Source organism: Triticum dicoccoides, chromosome 7A (assembly GCF_002162155.2).
Source record: "Triticum dicoccoides isolate Atlit2015 ecotype Zavitan chromosome 7A, WEW_v2.0, whole genome shotgun sequence".
NCBI lineage: Eukaryota > Viridiplantae > Streptophyta > Magnoliopsida > Poales > Poaceae > Triticum > Triticum dicoccoides.
Genome location: NC_041392.1, coordinates 505,324,999 through 505,337,427, shown reverse-complemented (window position 1 = coordinate 505,337,427; position 12,429 = coordinate 505,324,999). Strand labels below are relative to the sequence as shown.

Genomic DNA, 12,429 nt, shown 5'->3' with positions numbered 1-12,429 from the left:
ATCCTAGAGGCCCACTTAGCCCATTTGTGTAAGGCAAGGGATACTACTAAAGTTTAGTCCCACATTGCTAGTTTAGTGGGAGTTGGACCTCCTTATAAGGGAGGTTCTTTCCCCACTTGTACGAGCATGAGAACAAGAGGGATATCCACGCGCGCTCCTCCTCCGTCGCCTGCCTCGCCACGCCACGCCTCGTCACGATGCGCCGCGGGTTGCGGGAATGAGCCGAGACGATGTCTAAATTTTTGCCACGCACTACAGGTATACGAAAGGTCACACGGAAACTGAAGAAAGTGGAGTTCGAATGCGAATGGTGCAGCCCTTCGGCTGCTGGCTGTTTGCTTCATCTCTGTCTCTTCGTTTCGCCTCCCATCGTTGCCCTCTCGCCTCCTTCTCTTGCGCCTATAAAAGGGAGGTCGCTCCTCCCAGAGAGACACACCAGAACCTCTTCCTCCTCTCGCCACAAGTTCCTGAGCACTGCGCTGCTGCTACGATCTTTCCCATCCCGGCTTGCGGCATGCACCGCAGTTCGGGACAGTAGGCCTCCGAAACCGCGCCTTTTGAGTCCTGTACGGGAGAAGGGTGATAAGGTTTTTGGGGAGCGCTCAGCACGACTATTGGCTGCTTCATCACGAACGATCCGGTCGCCGACGACTACTTCCCCGAAGACGACTTCTTCCCCGACGTCCATGACCTCCTCCACGACATGGCGGGCGAGGACACCGACCCCAAGTCCAGCACTACTACTGCTGCTGTCCCGTACATGTTCTTGCTCTTTCTGTTAGATGTCATGACACAGTTCTTTGCTCTACTTTTCGTCCTACATGTGTTAGGTTCTACTTCATATATGCAACTCCATCTAGTATCTGTTCTAGATGTGTTTAGTTCAAGTTCATATATGCAGATGCTCCTTACCTTCTCTCTGTCCGAACACATGACTTGTTTTATCTCTACTATATTAGTCATGCTTTATCTAGTATTTCTGTTAATAAAATCATTCGGTAAATTGCTCATATTTCCAACAATCCAAAAACCTTATTATAGGCAATTTACCCCGAGTGGTTTTGCTACTTCCATGAGACCTCCTATGTTTGAGGGTATCCACTATAAGAGGTGGCGCGTGAGAGCAGTCTTATGGTTTCAAACCATGAGTTGCTCTGACGCCACTCTCGGCAAACCTGAAGGAGAGCTTGATGCTCAACAGGCACAAGCTTTTCAGAAAATGGATACTCTGTTTAAGGCTGCTCTCTTGAGTGTTCTTGGTGAGAATATAGTTGATGCTTATGTGTCAATTGATAATGGAAAATATATGTGGGATGCACTCGAGGCCATGTTTGGGGTCTCGGATGCTGGCACTGAGTTGTACATCATGGAGCAATTCTATGATTACAGGATGACTGAAGAGCGCTCCGTGGTTGAGCAAGCTCATGAGATACAGTCATTTGCTAGAGAACCTGAGCACTTCAGTTGTATGCTATCGGACAAGTTTGTTGCCGGAGGTATCATCACTAAGCTTCCTCCTTCATGGAGGAACTTTGCTACCTTGATGAAGCATAAGAGGCAGGAGTTTTCCGTCCCGGATCTCATTGGCACTCTTGATGTGGAAGAAAAGGTGAGAGCAAAGGACACACGTGCTTGAGGTATTGAGGGAGGATCTAGTGCCAATGTGGTACAGCTTCCAGCCCCACAAGTTCAAGAACAATGGCAAGTTTGATGGAAAAGCAAAGTTTGATGGGAAGAACAAGGCTGTGCAACACACGAACTTCAATAAGAAGAATGGCAAGAAGAAAGGTGCTCGTCATGTGTGTGGGGATCCTGATCATTGGGCTCCTAGTTGCCCTAATCGCTATGACAAGCGTCATCCCGGGAAAGGCGACAAGAGCGCTAATGTTGTCATTGGAGACACTGACATGAAGGATGCTGGGTATGGTATATTTCCCACTATTCTTTCAGTATGTCATTCTCCTGACTGGTTGATTGACTTGGGTGCTAATGTTCATGTATGCGGTGATATTTCCATGTTTTCGTCTTATCAGACCGCAGGGACTTCAACCGTGCTGATGGGCAACGGTTCACGTGCTTCTGTTCGTGGTGTTGGCACGGTCGATCTGAAGTTTACTTCGGGGAAGATTGTGCGGCTGAAGAACGTGCATTATGTCCCCTCCGTAAATAAAAATCTTATTAGCGAATCTCTTCTATGTAGAGATGGCTACAAGCTTGTCTTTGAGTCGAATAAATTTGTAATATCCAAGTATGGACCTTTGTTGGTAAAGGCTATGAGTCAGGAGGCTTGTTTCGTTTATCCTTATCAGACGTTTGCAATAAAGTTGTTAATCATATTTGCAACAATAGTGAATCCAATGTGTGGCATTCACGTCTTTGTCATGTTAACTTTGGTTGCATGTCGCGACTAGCGAAGTTGAACTTAATCCCTAGTTTCACCACCGTCAAGGGATCTAAGTGTCAAGTGTGTGTGCAAGCTAAGCAACCTCGTAAGTCTCACACGACTGCAGAAATAAGAAATCTTGCACCACTAGAGCTCATACATTCAGATCTATGTGAAATGAATGGTGTGTTGACAAAAGGTGGAAAGAAATATTTCATGACGTTAATTGATGACTCCACTAGATAGTGCCATGTGTATCTTCTGAAATCTAAGGATGAGGCTTTGAACTTTTTCAAGATCTATAAAGTTGAAGTGGAAAATCAACTTGATTGAAAAATCAAGAGGCTTAGGTCCGACCGTGGTGGAGAGTATTTTTTCAATGAATTTGATGCTTTTTGTGCGGAACATGGTATAATCCATGAGAGGACTCCTCCCTATTCACCTCAGTCAAATGGGGTGGCCGAAAGAAAGAACTGTACCCTAACAGATTTGGTTAACACCATGTTAGACACTTCGGGTCTCTCCAAGGCATGGTGGAGGGAGGCGAGATTGACTGCATGTCATGTCCTAAACCGAGTTCCCACAAAGAACAAAGAGATAACTCCATTCGAGGAATGGGAGAAGAAAAGGTTAAAACTCTCTTATCTACGAACATGGGGTTGTTTGGCGAAAGTCAATGTTCCAATTCCAAAGAAGCGGAAGTTTGGACCAAAGACTGCGGATTGTGTTTTCTTGGGATATGCTTTTCATAGTACTGGCTATAGATTCTTGGTTGTAAAATCTGAGGTACCTGACATACATGTCGGTACGATCATGGAGTCGAATGATGCGAATTTCTTTGAAGATATCTTTCCCATGAAGGATATGGCTACCTCATCTAATCAGGAGATGCCTAGTTCATCGAATCAGGAACCAGTTACAATTACCGAACCTGCCATTTCGATGGAACACTTTGAAAGTCCTGTGGAGGAGAACAATGAAGTTCCTACTAGGAGCAAGAGACAGAGGACTGCAAAGTCTTTTGGTGATGATTTTCTTGTGTATCTCATAGATGACACTCCCAGTTCTATTTCAGAGGCCTATGCATCTGAAGATGCTGACTACTGGAAGGAAGCGGTTCGTAGCGAGATGGATTCCATCTTGGCGAATGAAACCTGGGAGATAACTGATCGTTCTTATGGGTGCAAACCTATAGGATGCAAATGGGTATTCAAGAAGAAGCTTAGGCCTGATGGTACTATTGAGAAGTACAAGGCTCGGCTCGTGGCTAAGGGTTATACCCAAAAGGAAGGTGAAGACTTCTTTGATACTTACTCACCTGTGGCTCGACTGACCACTATTCGAGTTCTACTTTCACTAGTTGCCTCGCATGGTCTTCTCGTTTATCAAATGGATGTTAAGACTGCTTTCCTAAATGGAGAGTTGGACGAGGAAATTTATATGGAACAACCAGATGGGTTTGTACTAGATGGTTAGGAAGGAAAAGTGTGCAAGTTGCTAAAGTCCTTGTATGGACTCAAGCAAGCACCCAAACAGTGGCATGAGAAGTTTGAAAGAACTTTAACAGCCGCAGGCTTTGTTGTAAACGAAGCTGACAAATGTGTGTACTATCGCCATGGTGGGGGCGAGGGAGTTATCCTTTGCTTGTATGTTGATGACATACTGATTTTCGGAACAAATCTAAATGTTATTAAGGAGGTCAAGGATTTCCTATCTCGTTGTTTTGAGATGAAGAATTTAAGAGTGGCTGATGTCATTCTGAACATCAAGTTGTTGAGAGACGATGATGGTGGGATTACATTGCTTCAATCTCACTATGTGGAAAAGATCTTGAGTCGCTTTGGCTATAGTGACTGCAAGCCCTCTCCAACACCATATGATGCGAGTGTGTTACTTCGAAAGAATCGAAGAATTGCTAGAGATCAATTGAAATATTCTCAGATTATTGGCTCGCTTATGTACTTAGCAAGTGCTACAAGACCTGACATCTCTTTTGCTGTTAGCAAACTAAGTCGGTTTGTCTCAAAACCAGGAGATGTGCATTGGAAAGCTCTAGAGAGAGTTTTGCGTTATTTGAAAGGCACTCAAATTATGGAATTCACTACACCGGGCATCCAAAGGTGCTTGAAGGGTATAGTGACTCAAACTGGATCTCATATGCTGATGAGATAAAGGCCACGAGCGGTTATGTATTCACTCATGGAGGTGGCACTGTTTCTTGGAAGTCTTGCAAGCAGACCATCTTAACGAGGTCAACAATGGAAGCAGAACAGCACTAGATACAGCTACGGTTGAAGCAGATTGGCTTCGCCGGCTCTTGAATGACTTGCCGGTTGTTGAGAAACCTGTACCGGGTGTCCTTATGAACTGCAACAATCAAACTGTGATCACGAAAGTGATAAGCTCAAAGGATAACATGAAGTCATCAAGACACGTTCAGATAAGGTTAAAATCTGTCAGGAAAATGAAAAAACTCCGGAGTTATTGCGTTGGATTATATCCAAACGTCTAAAAATCAGGCAGATCCTTTTACCAAGGGTCTATCACGTAATGTGATAGATAATGCATCGAGGGAGATGGGTATGAGACCCACAATATGAGTTGTTCACAGTGGTAACCTATTCTTTGTGATCGGAGATCCCGTGAATTAGATGTGGAAGACAAGCTGTTGGTCAACTGAGAGGAGAGTATCCTTACTATTCACAAAACCACTCCATGAAGATGCAATACTCTCCTAATCTGCATGGCAGGTTGATGTATATCTTAATGTGTTCTAAGTGGCTTATTTAAGCAGAGATGTTATCCTGCATAATATCTTTTGAAGAACACACCTATATGAGTCCGATTACCAAACGTCGCAATCTATGAGAGTAGAGTTCTCTCTAGTAAACTCATGAAACATCACAGAGTATGACGCATCCGTGACGCATAAGTTCCACCCACGGGGAAGACCTACGGTAGCCATGTATCGGTCAAGGCTTTATGTGAAGCTAGATTCACAGAAAACTTGCAGTTCAAGGCCCAGTCCACTGTTCAAGTTGCTTACTAGTGTAGCATAGAGTTCTAGGTGGAAGTTCAACTTAACAGTCTCCACTGCAGTACTGGTACATAAAACAGTGTTTTGGAACCAAAGGCAAATTTCTGTGTGCCTCTGGGATCTGGTGGGGGATTGCTGGAATTTAATCTATTTTGGGTAGCCCAATAACTATTTCAGTGATTGCTGGAATTTAGACTATTTTGGGCAACCCAATAACTATTTCAGAAATTCCTAATAAATCCTAACGACCCACTTAGCCCATTTGTGCAAGGCAAGGGATACTACTAAAGTTTAGTCCCACATTGCTAGTTTAGTGGGAGTTGGACCTTCTTATAAGGGAGGTTCTTTCCCCACTTGTACGAGCATGAGAACAAGAGGGATATCCACGCGCGCTTCTCCTCTGCCGCCCGCCTCGCCACGCCGCGCCGCGGGTTGCGGGAATGAGCCGAGCCGATGTCTAAATTTTTGCCACGCACTATGGGTATACGAAAGGTCACACGGAAACTGGAGAAAGTGGAGTTCGAATGCGAACGGTGCAGCCCTTCAGCTGCTGGCTGTTTGCTTCGTCTCTGTCTCTTCGTTTCGCCTCCCGTCGTTGCCCTCTCGCCTCTTTCTCTTGCGCTTATAAAAGGGAGGTCGCTCCTCCCAGAGAGACACACCAGAACCTCTTCCTCCTCTCGCCACAAGTTCCTGAGCACTGCGCTGCTGCTACGATCTTCCCCATCCCGGCTTGCGGCGTGCACCGCAGTTCGGGACAGTAGGCCTCCGAAACCGCACATTTTGAGTCCTGTATGGGAGAAGGGTGATAAGGTTTTTGGGGAGCGCTCAGCGTGACTACTGGCTGCTTCATCACGGACGATCCGGTGCCGACGACTACTTGCCCGAAGACGACTTCTTTCCCGACGTCCACGACCTCCTCCACGACATGGCGGGCGAGAACACCGACCCCAAGTCCAGCACTTCTACTGCTGTTGTCCCGTACGTGTTCTTACTCTTTCTGTTAGATGTCATGACACAGTTCTTTGCTCTACTTTCCGTCCTACATGTGTTAGGTTCTACTTCATATATGCAACTTCATCTATTATCTGTTCTAGATGTGTTTAGTTCAAGTTCATATATGCAGATGCTCTTTACCTTCTCTCTGTCCGAATGCATGACTTGTTTTATCTCTATTATATTAGTCATGCTTTATCTAGTATTTCTGTTAATAAAATCATTCGGTAAATTGCTCATATTTCCAACACAATGCTGGGGTCGATGGGCGTCGTCGACGGCCGTGGTTCCTCTAGTACCGGAGGCGGCGATGAAATCTGACAAACGCCGGCAAGACCTCCTCCGAAAGCGGCCGAGGGGCAGGGGATTTGTTTCAATGCGGCGGGGCGAGGGGCGGGGTTGTTGGGCGACCGGCCTATACAACGACGGAGCGGGCGAAAAAAAAGGCGGCGTGCCGGGGGGTGGGGCGTAGGGAAGGGGGAAAGGGAGATTTGTTTCACCGACGGACAGGCCAGAGGAAGGACAAAGAGAGCGTGTGCGACCTGTCGATTCAACGCAAACATGACCCAGTTTCGGATCAGAAATGAGTCCAGGACAGAGGAATGACATACGCCCGTTCGTTTGCGGGTGCGCGTTAGGCCACGGTTTGTGTTTGTTTCGTCATAGTGTGACGCGGCCGAACCAAATGGGAACGCCCATTAGAGTTGGCCTTATATCACTGCGAATCGGCTTTACCACTTAAGCGAATCCACGACTCATTTGAAACTAATCAAAGCTGAAACAAAGGAGGCGCAAGTGTGGCAGCACCTGATATACACCCTATTTCCAACGCTTACTTTTCCCCTCTACTACCTCTCGGCGTTGACTAATCATAATCACACGCTCTAGGGCGCTGCCACCTCCAGTTCACGGCAGATCGGCACGCAGCGCATCGCACCTCCACCAAGGTCGTCTCTCTCGTCGCTAGTCATGCCGACGGTCAAGATCGTCGAATTCAACAGCGTCGCCCCGCCACCGGAGGACTTGTTACTCAGGCTGTCCGCGCTGGAAGCACCGTGGGTCGTGCTCCCGGTAATCCAGCGCGTGTTCCTCTTCGACGACGCCGGCGGCCAGCACCCACCCTTCGCATCTCTCGTCGGCTCCCTCCGCGCGTCACTGGAGGCCACGCTCGCGCGGCTTCCCCCGCTCGCCGGCAGGATCGTCTTCCTGCCGTCCACCGGCGACGCCGCAATCGACTGCTCCGCCTCCGAGGGAAGCGGCGTGCGGTTCATCATCGCGGAGAGCGACGACGCGGACGCGGGGCGGCTGGCCGGGGACGCGGACCACGACGTGGACGCGTTCAAGGCGTTCGTCCCGAAGCTCAAGGTCGACGCGCTCCCCGCGGAGGTGCTGGCTGTGCAGGTCACACGGCTGAAGGGTGGGGTGGCGGTCGGCGTGGCGATGCACCACGCCGTGGTCGACGGCCGGTCGGTGTGGAGGTTCCTTCAGGCGTGGGCGGCGGCTGCCGCGGGGACGACGCTGCCGCAGAGGCGGTTGTGGCCGGCCTGACGTTCGACCGCGCGGTGATTGCGCTCCCCGGCGGCGAGGAGCACACGAGGAGCACGCTGCGTAAGTACGCACCAAATCTGCCGCTGGTATGTTCCTCCCGCTTTACTTCCTTCTTAGTCCGTTCGTCTCGGGCGCCGGCGAGCAAGCTAGCGCGTGGTCAAACTAAGCCGGCAGCCTCTGTTTGCTTCGAAGAAAACAAACTAAGCAGGCGGATCTGCCGAAACCCGGAAAACCGTGCGTAAATGAGCACGACGTAAGGCGTTACATCGTTGCATGATCACTGTTTACGTGCCATCGCACCATGTTCAACGTCTATCGAAAGCTGACGCACGTGCTCATATATATGGTCGCGCTATCCGTCACCCTGGGTGAAAATAGTTATTTTTCACCCCCTCTATTTTACCATCAATGCACCGTAATTTTACGTTCTCTAAGTTTTGTCTTATTTTCGATGCAAAAAGAGACCGTAAGAAAATATATAATCGCCGTAAAAAATATTTTATGTTATATAAAATTACAAACGTAAAAATATAGTCTAAAATACACATAAACTGCAAATTTTCTTGTCTTATGACCTATATTTTTATTTTCTTATGTCAAATTTTACGTAGTGAATCAATAGAAATGTAACTATTCGTCATGCTATTTTCTTATATATAGGGTCATGCTATTCGTCATCCTGGGTGAGAAATAGTTACTCTTCACCCCCTCTCTATTTTGACATCAATGCATCGTATTTTTACGTTTCGTAAATTATGTCTTATTTCATACATAAAAAGAGAACGTAAGAAAATATTTACTCGCCGTAAAAATATTTTATGTTAAGTAAAATTACGAATATAAAAACATAATGTAAAACATACATAAAATGTGATTTTTCTGGTCTTATAACCTACATTTTTGTTTTTTATAAAAAATTTACATATTGAATCGATATGATGTAACTATTTATATTCTAAACGTAATTTATTTAGAAAGCGGTCGTAAGATTACCTCGGATGAAAAATAACTTTTTTTGCACCTTGAGTGATGAATAGTAACACTATATATATATATATAAACACGCACAGCCTATTTATATGAGCACATCCGAAATACTACGCCGGCATATCATCTTAAGATTGATGAAGTCATTATAGGCGCCTCGTTATTGACAGGAAATTTAGAATAATGCAAGCATCATGACTTGAACCCCAGTATGTTGAAGATAACACTATCTCTCTAACCATCCAGCCACAAAATGGTTCGTAGTAGTGATTTTTATGTTCTCTTACATAATTGCTGATTTGGCAGAATTTTATTTGCCATTAGTTGAGGACACGAGCTTACCCTGAAATTCAAGAGGTCACTTGATTAGTGTTTTAGGGTATCTTCAATGCCGACTGTCAAACTGCCGCAACTGTCCGAATCCACATTCGTCATCCAACGTGAAATTGTATTGGTTCACCAACCGGTCCGGACGTGAATTTTTTCGTAAACCAGAAACAAACTGGGAGGCTTTGCGGCTGTCCCGATCGTTGCCACACCCGCTTTTGACCCTGGCTCACCCAAAAAACCCTACTTCGCTAGCGCCCGTTCCCGTTCGAAGCAGTCAGCACCGCTCCAGAGCACTAATGTCGCATTCATGCTGGCTCAGAGCGACGCGACCTCTCACTGCCGCTTCGGCATTGAAGCAGCGAGCTAGCCGACAACGCCGCCCTCCCCTCACTTATATTTTATTTTTATGGCTGCATATTTGTGTTCCTTATAACAAAGGTTTTTACACAAGATGCTTTTTAAAATATATTTTTTATTTTTTAAAAAAATTCACCAAGTTTTAACTACTAAAAATAGATAGGAAGGGATGATAATTTCATCAATTTTAGAGAATAAAACTTTTAACCTAAGCCCTAACCACTACACGCTAAGCCCTAACTCCTAAAAGCAAATGAAACTTGATAAAACTTGATATTACGGCTATCAAGTTTCAGTATTTAAAACTTGATATCTTTTTTATAAGAAATTGCCAAAATGTATTCAAAATTACCCTCGTTCGAAAATACTAGTTGCAACAAACATAAATATGCAAGCAAAATTAGTTAATTTGGACTTTTGATCACAAGACATAAGTTTTGATATTTGGAGTTGCAATGAAAAAACACGTGAATGGTTGAAGCTGTCAAAAGCTACCAATAGTTGACACGCATGAACATGTACAAGAATTAAGAACTAATAGCATAAGGGCATCTCTACCCTTAAACTGCCTGCACCCGTTCGCACAATACGGTCCGACGTGTTTTGCCATCCGACACGGTCTTGTATCCACATGATGGCTGGTCCGGACGTCTTTTTCTAGCAAATTGAAAGCAAACGTGCGGCTGTTCTTGGAGAGTCCGCACATCCACTTGACCAACAGAATCAACCATGTGGTCTTTCTCTCTTTTCTCTCCCCCACATGCATGGTTCCTCCCTCCTCTCTCTCCTTCGGGCACCAATCACAATATTGTACCAAAAGCAACCACATGCATGCCCCCGTCCCCTCTCTCTTCTTCGACCAAACAAATAGGGATTATTATGAGCATTTACAGTCGGACTTGACTAATCTGGCCCTCTATATGCCCGCGAGAGCGTCCGCGGACAACGCCCGGCAACCCGTCATTTGGGATGCCGCACATCCACACACCTCAAATGTGGATCCTCAGACCCATGCAATCTATTCACGTCGATCATACGATACAAATAATCTCAATTCAATAGTTCAAAAAAATATGATAAAGCAAAACAAAATCATATTCAATATTTCAGACATGCCAAATGAAATCAAAGTTCGAATGGGAAGGATCACTCGCCGCTGGCCGGATAACTCACCGGACGCCATCCATGCCGCCTGCTTAGTAGACATCCTTGCCTCCTGCTCTGCCTACTTTGCTTGCATCCTGCCACATACTCCGTTGCTTCCATAACCGCCCTCGCCGCCTCGTACTCCCAACTCTCGTTGATCTCTTTCTTCATCCCCACAAGCCACTTCTTTGCCTGCTCATCCAAGAGGCTTTTGTCCGCCAACATTATCTTCACATCCTCTGTGTTTCGTGCGATTTGCAACCTCTTCTTCTAAAGCTCAATCTGTACAAATGTCTTTGCCTTTTCGAGCTCCCATTTGATCGCCGCCTCTTTTTTGTCCAACTCGATCATCTTCGTCTCAATTTGCAGCTTCTTGTTCGCCCTCCCCCGGTCTCAATTCATCATATCCTTTTGCGCATCCAACATGAGCTTGTACCTCCCCTCTTTCTTGTTCTCCCTAACAGAAAAAGGCCCGTCCATCCGGAGGACATTTTTGTAGCCGCAGCATCACGAGAGGACCTCACCTTCTCTCTCTTGTTTCCCATCACTTGCTGGTTATCCTTTGGCATGGTGGCTCTTCCGTTCTCCACTACAACATCTTCCTCTTCTTTGTCCAGCCTAATTGATTGGTGGGAGCTTGAGCCATAATTTCTCTTCTTGTCGGCCTTGAGAACGCCCACAAATTGTGTCCACTTTGGTTTGCCATTCAATATCACCCAACAATGGCTAAAACCAAATGACCTCTTCTACATTTCTTGATACATAGTGGCTGCCTCCATCGTCTAGCAAAAAAATGTATGATAATGAGAATGCAACAAAAAAGAGCATATGAAAATGATGATAAGATGAAGTAATTTAGCTTACGTGAGTTGCCACTCCCATCCCACTTCGAGGGCACCTAAGCACTTGTGAATAGTAGCCGACGTACTTGTTCACTTCCCCTATATGATCCCCATCGATGTTGGAGAGATGCCACATTGTGGTTCGTGACGATAGGATGCGGCTCCACATATTGCTTTTGTTCGTGATATTCCTTCCAAATATTCTCCTAATACTTGTTCCCCTTTTGCTTCGTGGCGCATATGGGATCCATTGTTGTGGCCAACCAAGATTTAACCAACAAGATAGCCTCAAAAGTTTAGAGTGCCGGATCTCGTACCTTTGCCGTCTTTGGCTTCTTTTTCTTCTTGCTCGGATTGGGATTTGATGTTGTCCCAACTTCAAATGAAGGGCAAGTTGGATCTCCCAACTCGTAGCCCATCTGGGTCCGATCTTGATTATCATTGATCATGTCTGACGTGATAAACTCCTAAAATGATAATTGTTTCCAAGCATTGATCATGTCCGAAATTAACTAGCAGTCTATGCCAAACATTGAACATGGCATATGCAAAGTTGGTTGGAGAGGAGCAACAAGATCATACCGAGTCTTGTTGTGTCATTCTGTCAAACAGGTCATGGGCAGCCTGAGCGCTGACGGTGCATGTGCTTGTCCGCGCCCGAACGAGTTGCGACGAGTGACAGACTTCTACTGGCGGCATCTGCATAGGCAAAAAGCTCTCCGGAATGCCCCAAGCATCCATCGGATCCTCCTTTGTCCCAATCTGGTCCAATGGCGTGATTCTTGCCATCGGCTGGATGGATTGGG

The 12,429-nt window shown here is 46.1% G+C and overlaps 1 pseudogene; it reads left to right on the top strand.

Annotated features, from left to right (window-relative positions):
• Positions 1–7,187: 7,187 nt before the first annotated feature.
• LOC119328520 overlaps positions 7,188–12,429 on the top strand; it is an 11,547-nt pseudogene continuing 6,305 nt past the window's right edge.